We start from the raw sequence: 16,394 nt of genomic DNA on the forward strand, positions 1-16,394 counted from the left end.
CACAACACAGCTGTGTGGGATTCTCCGGCTCGTCTATCAAGATCACGCAAAGTCTTTTACTCCCCTGCAGTTTGGCAACCAGTGCAGATCTGAGTAGGAGATAGAAGATTACTCTCAAGTTCTGGGCTCCGCAGGAAATGCAAGTTGTGTTTTCAGAATCACCGCCTCCATATCAATTTAAGAGTCTCTGGCGCTGCTTGTAGGCTGCTCTGGCTTACAGAGGCTCACAGTGGTAAGACTGGCTACGGTAAAGAGTCGATGTTTGCATCCCCACTCCAGCTCCTGGACAAGTCATTTTTCAGCATGTACTCCTGTACCTCTGGTGAAAGGAAACTCACCCTTTTCCAGAGAGATTTTTCTGTTTTTAATGACCTCTAATTTTTAGATGTTTCATTGTATTTATTCTTAAACCTAGCCAAAATAGAATTTTTACTTACTATTCCTAAGTTTATACTTCAAGGGCATCCATAAGAAATGGGTTCTTTTTTTTTTTAATACAAAAACATTTTTACATTTTTGAAAGTAGCCATCATGTTCTTCAGGATGGTGTTCTGATTATTCTAAGAACCCCTTTTGAAACAGGGTCATGAGTCTTTTCTGCTTTGGACAGAGTGATTCGTCCCAACACGCAAAGTGTGATCATACCATCAAGGGGTAAAAGGGCTTATTACCTTGGCCAACCCAATGACCAGAGTTTGTCCTCGTTGGTTCAATTCTTCCTCGGATCCCAGCGAATATCAGCAAGAGAAATCAGAGATGCTGCTGGCCATTCTTAGGAATCACAGTTGCCTCTGGAAGCATCACAGTACAGACAAATAGTAATAATTCATACTTCTAAATTCCTCCAGAAAGAAGGACTTCAGAGAGAAAAAAAAAAAAATACCCGTAAATAAAAAGCCAAACTTGTCATCTTCTCTTACCAGTAAGGCAATGACCAGACTCAGATATTGTGAGCATCCTTTTACCGCCTTCACCTTGCTGTATCCAGTGAGTTGTAGTTTCTCTGCTCCCTCCATTCTTGTCCCTCAGGCCCCATGGCTAAGTTAAAGCCTTAGACTTACAATTTGGTGAGGCCTTCCTGGCATCTAGCTCAACCCCACACTGAGCTTGAATTTCCTCAAAGTTTCCTTAGCCTCCAATGCAGCCAAATCAAGTGAGCAGGAGCAACAGAGGATGGGACATTCAACACACTGAAAATCTTATACTAAGTCCAGAGTGGACCCTACTCTATTTCCAAGTATTCTTGCACAAGGAAACAAAGGTGCAATTATTGCCAGGTCCAAGTTTTCAAGAGAAGAAGAAAACCATTTTTTTTTTAAAGATTTTATTTATTTATTCATGAGAAGCAGAAAACCATTTGTTTAAAGATTTTATTTATTTATTCATAAATGAATTCATAATTCATTTATTTATTTATTCATTCATTCATTCATTTATTCATTTATTCATGAGACACACAGAGAGAGGCAGAGACACAGGCAGAGGGAGAAGCAGGCTCCATGCAGGGAGCCCAACATGGGGCTCAATCCCGGGACTCCAGGATCACGCCCCAGGCAGAAGGCAGTGTTAAACTGCTAAGCCACAGGGGCTGCCCAAAACCATATTTTTAAATAAACTTCTTTGATTTTTTAAAAGGTTTTCTTTGTGTGTTTGTTTTTTGAAGTTAGATCGCCCTCCTAAATATGTCTTCTGGGTGGCTCTAGCCCATGGGACCTTTGCTCCATAGCTATATTTTCTCAATTATCTCAATAATTCTTATAATAACCATAAGAGTATTCAAAAGAATATTCTTAGATACTAAAAATGGTATAATGAAATATGCAACAACCAGGATACGATGTCAAATAAAACAGTGAAATGTACGCATATCATGAGCAACAATTATAGTTTTAAAACACTGATTTGGAAAAAGAAGACAATTAGAAAACATGAAAATGATGAATTTGTATGGAAAGATGATAGTGATTTAAATCTTTCCTTCTTTTGCCTATAAAACATGTTTCTAATTCTCTCCTAGGAGCCTACATAGCTTCTAGAAAGAAAAACAAAAATAATATGTCTCAACTATTATATTTTAGTAAGAGGGAAATCAGAACACAAGATTTTATTGAAATTAGAGGAATTTCTTGATATGTTAACTGTCCCTTGTATCATGTCTGTACTTTTTAGTCATCTTCTTAATGCTAACACACGCTCAAATTACCCTTTCTTCATAATCAATTTTGTTAGAAAAACTAGAAATCTTGTAACATCAAAATGAAGGGAACAGAAGTGGAAAATAAAAATATAATATTTGTTAATAAAGGTGTGAAATAAGGGCAAATCATACACTAGACACAAAATTGATTGGATTCTCTTTCTTTTGGAAACTGACCTACTCAAATCTCACTCAAGATATTATTATTATCTCCATATTAGATGAAGAAACTAAGACCTGGCAAGATCAGCCCAATGTCACAAAGCTCTAAGTACCAGGGCCAGGGTCTGCATCCAGGCCATCATCCCTCTAAAGTTGTCATGACTACCTACTGAGTACAAGCCAATTTCAAGTCAAGAATAAAAAAAGCTCTCTGCCAGCCAATAAAGCAAAACAAAACAAAATTAGGATTTAGAGCTTTCCTTTTTTTCTTTTTTCTTTTCAAAATGTTGTTTATTTATTCATGAGAGACAAAGAGAGAGGCAGAGAAACAGGCAGAGGGAGAAGCAGGCTCCCTACAGGGAGCCTGATGCAGGACTTGATCCCAGGATCCTGGAGATCAAAGGCAGATGCCCAACCACTGAGCCACCCAGGTGTCCCAGGATTTGGAGCTTTTCTAATATGTCCCTTCTCTCATCAGATTTGTGACATATCATATGGCCAAGCCACCATGAAGTATGGTGTTCCACTCAACACAGTTATGTTTCTGATGAAGTTTCTATGCTTTCTTCTATCTCTTCTTTTTCCCCCTCTCTGCACACACTATGTGACAATAACAGTGGCAGATTGTTTTTGAATGTCACAGGTCACTGTACCCTTCCCTGCTGTACCACAAGCAGTTGGTAAATTCGAAGGACTATTTTATTTGAGATTTATGAAGACAATATAAAGAACAAATAAGCTACAATCCCTTTGTAGTAAATTCGCTGTCACCTGATATAGTGTATGCTGGTTAACTGCATACATGAGGCATGTGTTTTTATTCCACTCTCTTGATATTTTCACATCTGGGGCCTTGCTGCCCTACTGAGGGCTGGCTAATTCCTAGAGATGACAAACAACTTACCTGGGAGCAAGTCTTACATATCAGACTAACCCATCCACAGCCTCCCAAGCCATCCAAGCCTATACATACTTCAACCCTTCTCTCCAATGGGCTCTTTCACTTGGGGTCATTGTTCCTCTGCCTAATCACCTCAGGGCCAGGTACCCTACAACCAGGGACAGTGCTTATGCCCCAGAGCCGGCAGCAATTATTTAAATTAGCCAATCCTAAACCTGCTCATCCTGTTTTGCCTGTCCCTTCTTATGGAAGACACAATAAAGACTCTTGTCCACATTTTCCCCTGATTCCCTCTGCTTCCTAACTGATCCTGGTGCTTCCCTTCAGGGTGCTCTTGGCATAGAGTGCCCCCTCCTCTTGGTATCTGTGGATATATCAAGCTTTCTTTTCAATGGCAGTTGTCCCCTAAGCTATTAGCCTACCTATATCTGAATAAACATAAAATTTACATTTTAAATCACTCCAGAAAGCTTGAGTCTCATGGCAAGGTTCACACACCCTAGAACACGAGGCTTGTTATTATGAGTCTGTTTGTGTTGGGCATTAACAGTGCAGAGTCAGCTATGATTTCAACTGGGGCTTTTACAGCCTGGTTTGGACAATAGCTCATAAATGACTCCACCCATGTTATGGGAGGATGGCTCAGTGCATTTACAATGCATAGGAACCCTTTTGTTTGTCATGCAGACGATTAAATACATAAATAAGTTGTGTCAGTGCTTAAAGCACAAGGCAAGGTGAGCACCCTGATATTTCATTAGAGTCTGCCACCTGAATCCATTGTGCCCTCAGCCAGGCTTTGACTGTTCACCTGCTAAATGGAAATATCTAAGTTCTAGGTCAGAACTTAAAAGTAACATCAATGGCATGAAGAGTTGCAAGACTACAATATAAATGTTTAAATGCATCCCTGAGAAAAGTTTTAAGTGCCTGAAATGAATTCAGGCTGGATAGAAAATGCTCGCAGCTATCTCATAAAGCATTGTTTATTTTCTCTTATGAAGGCTCACTCCCTCGGTATCCTTTCCTTGCCAATATGTGACGTTCCTGGGGCAGTTTCCAGTCACCACTGCTGCTAGCCAGCTGATCACCATAGTAGTCAACATGCTGACCCTGGAGAGCGACAAGATGCCCCACTGCCAGCCAGTTTGCGGGATGCAGCCTCAGCAATGTGAAAGCTCCAAATACCCCTGTGCTCTCTGGCTCAAACTTGGCAGTTTGGGGAGGCGGCCAGGACAACACCAGGAGGGGAGCCAGGGGAATGGTGTGCCAGAGCCAGCAGGTGGCAATGGCCAACAGCAGCTCAGAAAGCAGATCCGTATTTCCAGCAGTTAAGACAGCCAGCGGAGGTGGGAGCCAACGTTGTCCTTGTTATCCAATGTATAGGCATTGTTATAAATGACATCGGAGCCCCTGTACACTTCTCACTGGGCTTGTTAGTCAGGTGGCACTTTTACCAGAGTCGTTAATGCTCCAAGCGAAGCATATGCTATATCATTTAACTTACATTTGAAGCCAGGGAATTAGGTTTCTTAAAATAATGTCTTGGAGACACAATAACAATGGTCTCGGTATCCATACAGTACTATTCGCTAAGGCGGTTAATGCACCGACAGGCGGCAACTAAATCACACTCCACCGCTGCTCACAGTACACCAGGAAACGCTCTCTACTATAAAAATCAGAAACTTAGGATCTAGGTATGATGTTTTGGAATTAGGGTCATGCAAAATTTAAGATAGAACTGAGCTGAAAATCGAGGAGTTTTGAATGGCATTTTCACACACAAGCCAATGTATTAGTTGGTGAAGTGTATGGAGATCTGAGTGATGCCAGTATATTTGTGTCCATGCTGCATTTACTTCAAGTGATAAGACTAAAAGATGGTGAAACACAGGCTTTTATTCATCTTGATCTGGTACGAAGGTACTAGAGAAGAGAAAAACGGTCATTATAAAATTTGTTCTAAATCCTTTCCAGGGCAGCCCCGGTGGCTCAGCGGTTTAAGGCCGGTTTAGGGCCGCCTCCCTCTGCCTGTGTCTGCCTCCCTCCCTCTCTCTCTCTCTCTCTCTCTGTGTTTCTCATGAACAAATAAATAAAATCTTTAAAAATAAATAAATAAAACAAAATCCTTTTCAGAACAGAGATAATATAGAAAGCAGATGTTATAAGAGATGTTTTCCAAGTCGGAATACGTTTCAGTAAGTTGTAATGTTTCTGAAATGAGCAAGGCCCGGCAATCAGCAAACATTGCTTGCCTCTAATTAAGCCAGCACTGCCATCCTTGAGAAACACATACCAAAAGTCTAAGACCAAGTCTATGCTTTTAAGGACATTACAGTGTTGTTGACAAAGCAAAACCAGTGAAAGGATTACCAGCCAGTATGAAGGGAGATTATGCAGACTCCTCCTGCCATGAGAGTAGGAGGTAAGGAGAGGTTGGTGGAGCCTGGAGAGGCACAGGGAACTGCCCAGGAGAGAAAGAATACAGTCTGGGCCTCAGCATATGTAACATGGGCGCCAAGTGCCGTATCATGCAGAGCCCTAGACAAGGAGCCGGAGTTTTGTCTGCCAAAACATAACGATGCTTCCTAAAACAAGCTCCAATCACTGAGACCTAAGAACAGTGTTAGGATATTGATGAACAAGACCAGTTGTGACAGCCTTTACGAGTGGAGGAAGAAGTCTTGTGAATAGCCTATAAAAGCTGCTAGATCAAACTCAAATCCCATCTAGCTTGCCATCTGTGTTTGGAGCCATCATGTAGGTCCAAGAAGCCAAACTCACCCAAAAAAGTGAGCAAACCATAAGAAAACCATAAGCCAAACTCACCCAAAAGCAAACCATATTGCCTCAGTTAAAACTTCCTTCCATCTCCTGTCCTTACAGAGTCAATGCTTATTATTATGGCTTTTTAAAAAGCAGAGCCAATTAGAAATGAGGTAAGGAGCTGAAAGCTCCTTCTCGCCCTCTTAATCCCCTCCATCCCCACCGGATAGAGGCATACCCTAGCTAAAATCTTAGGACTCAGGAAAATACAGCTTGAAAATCACTGGATGTACTAATTCATCAAGGACTTTTGGATCCTATGAGCCTGACAATAAAGCTAAGGTGGTAGTCTTAAGTTCAGGCAAATGCTAAAGATACGTTCTCTCTAAAACACGCAGTAAACAACTGACATGCAAATGCCAGACCTGGATCCAGGGCCCTTCCCCTTCCTATTGCCATACTCAGGGCCTCTCCTGGACAACACATCGTTTCATCTTTTCCATGTCTGTGTGGTGTTTTATAATTAGGCTAACAAATCACCCCTTTCTTTTCTTTTGCTGTTATCAACATCAACTTGCTAACAGAGGGATTGCTCACGTTTTTACTCAAGAGTCACAGGAAAGGTAGGCTCCAGGAACTTCTCTCTCACAAGGGCAGTGAATATTTCAAACATGAAAGACTCAGTCATTTCACACATCCCCTTGCTGTTTCTAAGCAGCATCTAGCACAACTTGTTTAGAACTGCTGCTTCCTGGCTTTGGATTTGTTTCATGTTAGGTTTTTTTTAAAAAATAAAAAAAATAAAGAAGAAGAAGAACATTTTGAGCCGACTTCCTTTCTGGTACCATTCTCAGCTCTTTTTGTTCCATTCAGTTCTGAGGCATCTGAGCAAACTCTAGGCATTACTCAGCTTTCTCCTGACATTTGCCGAACTCCTGGTAAAGTTCCACAACTTCCTTCATATTTGAAAGTATGGGCGCTGCTGTCAAGAGGGAAGGAAGGAAGATTCTGGGACATGACACCAGGTTTTGAGAAGCAGCCTAGAGTTTGTAGGATGATCTTGACTACAGAACAGAGCCAAATGGGCAGCTACTGTGCCAAATGGGCAGCTACTGTTTAAGGGATTCCCCAGGAAACTCACTGGTTTAACAGGGTCAGTGTCACAGGGCTAAGTTCCTTCTGTATCCCTTTTTTCCCCCAACTCCCCACTTAAAATAATTCAAAAAGGTGAATTTACATCATAATACAGAGGCTTCCAGCACATCAACTAAAATGCCCTCTTTCAAATTCCAAATGGGCCAAGCAAGTTTCTGCCTTAGGACTCCTGCCTTAACCTTTCCCCCCTCCCCCCCACCAGACCACTCTGTCTGAAGTAGCATGCTACCCCCTCCACACCCTGGACACTCTTAAAAACACTTTCCTGTTTTATTGTCTGTATAGCATTTATCAAAATCTGAAATGATCTGGTTAATTTATCGGTTAATTTTCCTGTTCTACTGTTTTTTTCATCAGTTGCTCTGTATTAAAATATAACTTTCACATTATCATTGCCCTAATCAATGTGTTCCTAAATGTTTCCTTGCAATAGAGCTCAGCACATAGTATTTACCATCCCCCGACTCCCCCCCCCAAAAAAGAGAATGACTAGATAAAATGCTTGTTGCTTTCTTTTTTTGTTGTTGTTTTCAAGAATGGTTTTTTTAAATAATAAATTTATTTTTTATTGGTGTTCAATTTGCCAACATACAGAATAGCACCCAGTGCTCATCCCGTCAAGTGCCCCCCTCAGTGCCCATCACCCATTCACCCCCACCCCCGCCTTCCTCCCCTTCCACCACCCCTAGTGCTTGTTGCTTTCTTATGTCATTTTTCAGTTAGGGCTCTACTGGCACTCCTTCACCTACTCCTCCTTCTCTTTTTTCCTCTTTCTTTGTCAGAATGAAAGAGAACTTAGATGGCATAATATGCTGAAGTACAAATATGGCTAGCAAGCATTGTTCTTGAGAATCCAAAAAAATAGAATTCCATATAGCACCTCTCTCACTTCAGCTCAACTTTGAAGGAATTACCCACTTGCTGGAATCAGTATGTCAGTTTGTTAAGGCTTAATTACCCAGGTGACCAGTCTGCATAGGTAAGTGAGGTGGCAATAGAGTACAGATGGGCCAGAGAGGGAGCCAACTAGAATTGTTGCCTGTTCCTTTTCTCTTTAAACTAGCATATACCAAAATAAATAAATAAAAATTTAAAAAATAATAATAACAAACTAGCATATACCACCCATGTGGTCTCTGCAGCCGCAGGAAAGCGGGAGCTTGCTGATTTTCATTATGAACAAATTATAGCTATGACCCCTATTGTTTGACGCTTTTGCTTTGTAGTTCTAAATTTCACATTGTTCTATTGAACAGAAGAAAATTTTGGAAGCCCTTCTGGGGTTCAGACTACCAGTTGTAGTCTTGAGACACCATGTCTAAACCCACAGTCTCAGGCAAGCAGAGATGCAAGTTTGAAGTATCAGGATCTCGACTCCTCCGATGTGTGGAAACAATCCTGTCTACATCATGTATGAACATAGAACTCAAAAAGTGAGAAAAGAGGAAGAAATAACATTGTAGCATTGGTACACTAATCAAAATCAAAACAGAATAGAATAAAATGGAATACACTAAAAGGAGTGCATAATGAAGTATTTACCTAGAAAATATCTTGACAGAACATGATCTGACCTTATGTAAACCATTTTTGTGGGTAGATGATTTTGTATGAGAATCTTTACCTAAGATGGAGGATTGCTTCAACAGGGCAGCCCTTCTCAGAGGAGCCATCATTTGGCCCATCTGCTAAAGAACTGTGGGGAATAACGTCTGCCCTACTGGCCTCAGCAATCCACTGCATTAATAGAACATAAGTGCTTATGCAATGGCACTGGATCTGTGGCAGCTGTTTGTTCAATGTTTCATGCTTTTAGCCACATCTGCTCCAAATGAGTGTTAATATTGCAGTGGCATCCAATAAGGATGGGCTCTGTCAGCTTCGCTGAGATCAGTCTGACCCCAACAACAATGGAAAAGCACTTTGTCCCAAAATACTGTCTTACAAAACATCCTTATCCTCTTAACCTGCAGGTTACATCATCATACCCTCTCCACCTTCAGCTTTCTCCTTTTCCATGCCCCTCCCCAAATAAAAACCCAAGTCAGTGAATCTCAAGGAGAAAAATTGCATTTATTTCTAGCACCCTGTCCAGCAATGTCAGATAACAGTTTATTCATCCCCCGGCCCCTGGATGACATTGAAGCATATCAACAGTGACAAAAGTATATTGAATAATTATCTTGAAATTAATACATTATCCCAAACTTAAATAAATGTCATCTGATCAATATATCTTGGAATGGAAAGGGAAGAGAATGTGAAGGGCATCGCTTCATTATTCATTAATTTTAGAGTAATGTAGGCAGATGAAATGGTTATTTCAGAGCACTGCTATTATACTCACTGGCATTTTAAATAACTCCCAATATTTAACAGTATATATTCCCTAGTTGGAACAGCTTATAGATTTTAACACTTTAGCTTCCAGATTCTGCCGTTCTGGAAAGTCAAGTGACAATATTCAAAGGCCATTCCCTTTATTTCTCCCCTTAAAAAATGCCTTTCCATTTTATTGGTAGCTAAAGCATATACTTGTCTTTAGTCCTTATAAAATAGCTTATTAATGTTGCAGTCTTGAGGATTCTAATCATTCCATTCATCATATTCCCCAGGATAAAATAAATAACTCAATTATATCTCTGTTCTCTACTATGCAAATGAGATGTATAGGATAATACCTCCCAGAACTTATATAAAATTGTGTGGTGAATATTTTAAAAGGAAGACAGTATATACTATGAGGAAATCAGTATCTAGCTTCAGTAGATAAATTATGACCAAAGACAAAGATTAATGCAAATATACATTATTAAATATATGTATTCCATTTTATATTTCTCTGTTCCATTGCCAAATTAGAAATCAGTGTATTTCTATATGTAGTTATTTTAATATATTATAAATCAGCATTGTGGTCATATTTAAACAGGTTGCCTCCTTCCTCCGCCCCCCTCCCCCCCAACTAAAAAAAGCACTAAAGAAATTGCCCCAAATCTCAGGAACATGTAAATGTAAAGACAGTGTTTGTTAAAAATTAAAAGATTGAACTCTTAATATTAGTTAACCCTAAGATGACTTAATAATAGAATTCTTCATTTCAGAGTAATAAGAAAGGATATCAGTAGCCACAAAATCTACTGAAGTAAAATGATTACCTGGAGGAGCTGAAGAAGGAGCCTCTTTCTATCCAACTATCAAGTTATTAATAGGTGATAAAATCTGTAGAAAATAAATTCAAAAGCATTCATGACTATATTTTCTTTTTTTTTTTTTAAGATTTTATTTATTTATTCATGAAAGACACACAGAGAGAGACACAGGCAGAGGGAGAAGCAGGCTCCATGCAAGGAGCCCGATGTGGGACTTGATCCCGGGTCTCCAGGATCACACGTGGGGCTGCAGGCGGCCCTAAACCGCTGTGCCACCGGGGCTGCCCCATGGCTATATTTTCAAGACAGTGGATGGAACATTTCTAGTTAGTGGCACCTTGTGCCACTATAGAACTATTATATTATGAAAGTCTTCACTCCTATGCTTTATATTTTGAATGATTTTCCTTTTACTTCATACCTATTCATGACAAAATTAACAACTCTCTAAAGCCCATAGTATAGCATTTCTCTGTCATGAAGCATTTCCCACTCACTTCATTTCAGGTGGTCTTTCTCCTTTGAACTCCTAAAGTGATTTTTTTTTTCAAAGCACTGTCTGCAATCAGAATCACCAATATTAAGATCAATTCAATTAAAATTTTAAAAATCCAGACCATCCTTCCCAAATGTATGTGCTAGTTAAATGGGCAAAGACTTTGTTAATTAGGCTGCTCTGTATTTTCTGCCTCACATGAAGTCTTTGACTTAGGCAGTTCTCAAGCAGATGCAGTGCGGGAGGAACTCAGTTTGTCAGTGATCACACGGATCCGTGACATACCTGCTTGTTTTACAGGCTTGGGCATTTCACACAGAGAGTGGCCACCTGTGCTGGGACTCAGGGCAGTTTTATGACCTCAATACAGAGAAAGTAACACAATTTTTAAATCCTTAGTTGTTCTCTAAACTGATGGACATGAATTCAGGGCACTGGGCTGACATTCTCTTATTAGGAGCTAGTAACATGATTATGATATGTTCTGGAGTTCAGACGGACATTTTATACAATAGCATGAGGACAATTGATAATGTGTGAGTATTCTGGAAACCTTAAAACTTAAATTTTAAAAAAATTATTTGAATAGTCTTGATTTTTTTTCTGTAAAACTATTATATTATGAAAGTCTTCACTCCTATGCTTTATATTTTGAATGATTTTCCTTTTGCTTCATACCTGTTCATGACAAAATTAACAACTCTCTAAAGCCCATAGTATAGCATTTCTCTGTCATGAAGCATTTCCCACTCACTTCATTTCAGGTGGTCTTTCTCCTTTGAACTCCTAAAGTGATTTTTTTTTCAAAGCACTGTCTGCAATCAGAATCACCAATATTAAGATCAATTCAACTAAAATTTTAAAAATCCAGACCATCCTTCAGAACTATTGAATCAAAATTTATTTATTTTTTTTTAAAGATTTTATTTATTTATTCATGATAGTCACAGAGAGAGAGAGGGGGGCAGAGACACAGGCAGAGAGAGAAGCAGGCTCCATGCATCGGAAGCCCGACGTGGGATTCGATCCCGGGTCTCCAGGATCGCGCCCTGGGCCAAAGGCAGGCGCCAAACCGCTGCGCCACCCAGGGATCCCTGAATCAAAATTTAATAACCATTATCAATGTACTTTTTTGGTCTGTGCTTTAATTATATATTCTCTGGAAAAATATCTTGCAGGGTTGTTATCTTTTCCATTTTTATGTAACTGCCCTATTCCTGGGACTTATTTTTTCTGTTAATTCTTCTACTAGGCTATTATCTATTTTTGTATGTATGTCTGTCTTTATATATTTATTTATGTTTATATGCTATTTATTTTGTATTATATCTTCCACTAGGGAAGGCCTCTCTGAAATGGCGATGGCTTAAGATGGGTTTGCTCAAATGACTAAAAGAAGGCCAGCAATTCTGGGATGCAGTAAAAAGAGTCCGAATAACATAGGATTTTCTAAGTTTGAATTTTATTCTGAACATAGGGGAAGCCATTGGCTAAGGAGTGAAATTATTTCATTTGTACTTTTAATGGATCAGTAAAGCTGCTTTATCCAGTGCAGACCATGATGGACAAGAGTGCATCAGGAGCAATAGGTTGGAGGCTGATACCAATCTAGATAAGAAAGATAAGTGGTGGCTTAAACAGCAAAGAGGTGAAAATGGAGATCAAGTTAAATGCATTCAAAATGTTCTTCATAGATAAATTAACAAATTAACAGGGCTTTTCAAATGAGTGATTGGTTGTGGGGTTGAAAAACTGGAAAAGGGTAGTAGCTGATACAGTTTTAGTTGCTAAATACGTAAATACAGTATTTCAACACAGTGCCATAATTGCTGCAGAGCTTATGTGTACAAGATTCAATGGAAATATACAGGGAGATGTACCTGAGATTACCTGAAAGAAGCAAAGAATGCTAAACAAAGGGATTTAAAAGATGAACATATTCAAGTACTGAATAAAGAAGAAAAGTTCAATTCTGAACTTGCAATGTCACCATTTATTAATTAAACTTCCGCCCTTAACTTCCTACTTACATCTGCTCATTTCCCTATGTTTCTGATTTTAAGTAATAATATCAGCACAGTTTCAGCTCTAAAGTTAAATCTTAGATGGCAGTATCCGCATACACAAAATATTTTGAGTAAATATCATCAACAATGAGAAACATTAGAAGCATTCCTTTCAAAACAAGAGATGATAAGGATGGCCACTATCACCTGTTGTATTCAATATTCTCTTGAGATTTTATCTAATACGATAAGACAAGAAAAATAAATTGAAGATACAAGGATTGGAAAGATCTTTACATTTTATTCTCAGATGAAATTGTGTTTGGCTTTTTTTACTTAGCACAATTCTCTGGAAGATTCCTCCAGGTTGTTGCATGTATCAATAATTTATTTCTTTAACTGCTAAATAGTATTCCAGGGCTAATGTACCACAGTTTGTTGAACCATTTATCCATTGAATAACATCTGAGTTGTTTCTATTATTTTTCCATTATAAATAAGGATGCTATCAACATTTGTGTACAGGTTTTTATGTAAATATGTCTTCATTTCTCTGGGGTAAATGCCCAGGAGTACAACTGTTGGACCATATGGTATTTGCGTGTCTACTTCGGGTCTGTGTGGTTTTTGATGAAAAATCCTCTGTATTTCATTTGTTTTTCCACCATCTCTTCATATCTTTTTTCCCATTATGTTCTCATTTTCCTTTTCTTCCAAGACTTTCATGACATTGGGTCATGAGGGTGGCTCAATCAGTTAAGCCTCAGAATTTTAAATTCAGCTCAGGTCATGATCTCAGCATTGTGAGATCAGTCCCATGTCCGGCTCTATGCTGGGCATGGAATTTACTTGAGATTCTCTCTCTCCCTCTCCCTCTGCCCATCCCCCGCTCCCCCATCTTAAAAACAAAAACAAAAACAAAAAAGAGCTCTCATGACAGGCATGTTAGGTATTTTGCTATACTTCTAAAGATCTCTGACTTTCTGTTGATTTTTTTTCCAGCGAATTTTCTTTCTGTTGTTCACATCAGGTAATTTCTCTTGTATCTTCTAGCAGGGGAAGTAAGTGTTTCCAAGTATAATGTGAAAGTAGAATAACAGGATTTCCTGTCAAATTGGACATGGGATGATAGAGAGTTAGGAGGTAGGAGTTGAGGGCTATGCCAATAAATTTTATCTGAGCAACTGCCAAGGATGCAAATGGGGAAGGTAACAAGTAGAGTAGGATTAGATTGTGTGTGTGTGTGCCCACGTGCATGTGTATAAGTGAATAGGTAGGTTGGGGGTGGAAGGTTGGACAGTGTTTAAAGCCATGAGTCCAGATGAGGTTATGAAGACAATTGAACCAAGGACATTTTAACAGAAAGAGGTTAGGGAAACAATACAGAGCTTATTAAAGAAAAATGAGAAGGAATGGCCAGTGAAGCAGGAGGAAGACTGGGAAAGTGTAGAGTCTTGGAACTGTTAAGATGAAACTGTTTCAAGAGTTAAATCTTGCTAAGAGATCAAAAAGATATAGCTTAAGAACTGAATATTAGGTATCGCAAGGTATGGTGATGTTGACAAAAGGACATTCAATGATGTGCTAGGGCAAAACTTGGTTGGAGTAGGCTTAGAAGATAAGAAGAATTCTAGAATTCAAGTATAGGCAACTTTTACTCCTGATGTGATCTCTTTATCAGCCATGTTACGTGGCAGAAAAAATAATAATTAATAAGATGACCAAAAATCATAAAGTAATAATCGAGCTTTAAAAAATTATTTCTGCATCTGTGATACTGTATCCTTTCTCATAGATTTTTCTTTTGTTATGTTACCCTTGAGGTAATTCTTCCATAATCTTTTTCGGAGTATTATGTTTTGGACTTAATTATTCCTTCTCTTATTTCTTGATTTTCATTGTAAATAATTCAGGCTTTATCTTTAATAATTCCACCTTTTTAACTTAACACATTTTTGCTTAAATAAGATTCCATGTCCAGAGTGGAGCCCAACACGGGGCTTGAACTCATGACCCTGAGATCAAGACGTGAGCTGAGATCAAGAGTTGGAAGCTTGACCAACTGAGCCACTCAGGTGCCTCTTCTTTTAACACATTGTGCAGTTATTTTTCTGACTTCTTTCTTTTGTCCAGGCAACTATAAAAACAGAAGCATAAGTATTTCTATAAGCATAATTTTTCCATTACCATATGTTCTATATTGCTTTTTCCTTATATTTAGATTTGAGTTTTCTTTTTATTTGCCCTTTGATTTAAATATACTCCTTAATTCCTATGTAGGTAAGACTTTTTTCACTTTTTAATTTTTAATTTCTTTTTTAAAATTATATATACATTTCGGTTTATTTAATTTTTTAGTAATCTCTACCTCTAATGTGAGGGTGGAACTCACAACTGTGAGGTCAGGAGTCACAAGCTCTTCTTACTGAGCCAGATAGGCACCCCTGCTTAAGTTTTAATTTCTAATTTTATTAAATTATGACCAAAGAGTGGCTTGTAGAATTTCTATTTTTGAAATATATTGAAATTTTATTTCTAGATAACAATATGCTTTATACAAATGTCAGTAGTGACCATTTTCTCCTTTTCCTGTACTGAATTTTTAGCTTAAGATTTTTTTTTTAAGCCTAAGGAAATTATATGCATGCATAGGGGTGTGTGTGTATGTGTGTGTAAGGGTGTGTGTGTGTGTGTGTGTTGCATTCAATACTCCTTGACTTCTCTTGCTATATTTTTCATTGTAAAAAACACTCATATATTTCTCTGTGTCCCCAAACTGTTGTTTCACTGGACCTGACACTGATTATTTGGACTATTTTTCCTCTCTCTGACTACTAAACCTCTTAGGAAGTTTGTTATTTTTCTTTATTGGATTAATGGGGTTACTTCTATTTTCTGAAGTATCTTAAAAGTCATGAATAACCCAGAAGGTCTCTAACTCGATAAACTTGTGTTGTAGAAGTTGATAGGCTGTCAGCCCCTGCTGAGCCCCCGCAAAGGGACCATGGATGCAGCACAGCAGGAAAAAGGGAGAGAGATCATCACTAGCTCCTTTATTCTGACGGGACCTCAGCAGAGCCTTCACGACCCACTTCCAGACCCCAGGTCCCAGAACCAGAGAGACAAAAGATCTGGAAGTCAGAAGAAAAGGGAAAGGGGATTTCATTTACATCACCTTTCCTAACAATCACCTGCCCATAGGTGTTGTCTGGGCTTACAGCATTTTCCAGATCTTACTTCAATACTGAAATACACAAATAACTATTTTCATGAGTCACTGAAGAAAAACTGTGTCAGAGGAGATTTTCTTTAGCAGTAATGACATTTTAAAATAAAAAATAATATATTTCCAAACATAGTATTTGATATAAGCTCAACTTCGGAAGTCCAAACTCTGAGCAGTGGCTCCGAGTAGAATTTTAAGTGGAATTCTGGGATTACATTAGTCAATAGCACCATTTATGAAATTTATTCATTATATCATTTTTAGAAAACTATTGCAGAAAAGAAGTTGAAATGTGAAATAGAGAAATCTCTTAGAGTATTTCATAATTCA

General features: G+C 38.6%; 1 long non-coding RNA gene across 1 annotated transcript; it reads left to right on the forward strand.

Annotated features, from left to right (window-relative positions):
• Positions 1 to 13,688: 13,688 nt before the first annotated feature.
• LOC140623986 (uncharacterized) lies at positions 13,689 to 16,192 on the forward strand. Its single transcript, XR_012023555.1, has 3 exons — positions 13,689 to 13,868; positions 14,807 to 14,913; positions 15,798 to 16,192. It is a non-coding gene; the product is annotated as an uncharacterized lncRNA (long non-coding RNA).
• Positions 16,193 to 16,394: the final 202 nt, after the last annotated feature.

This window comes from Canis lupus, chromosome 33, assembly GCF_048164855.1.
Source record: "Canis lupus baileyi chromosome 33, mCanLup2.hap1, whole genome shotgun sequence".
NCBI classification, from domain to species: domain Eukaryota; kingdom Metazoa; phylum Chordata; class Mammalia; order Carnivora; family Canidae; genus Canis; species Canis lupus.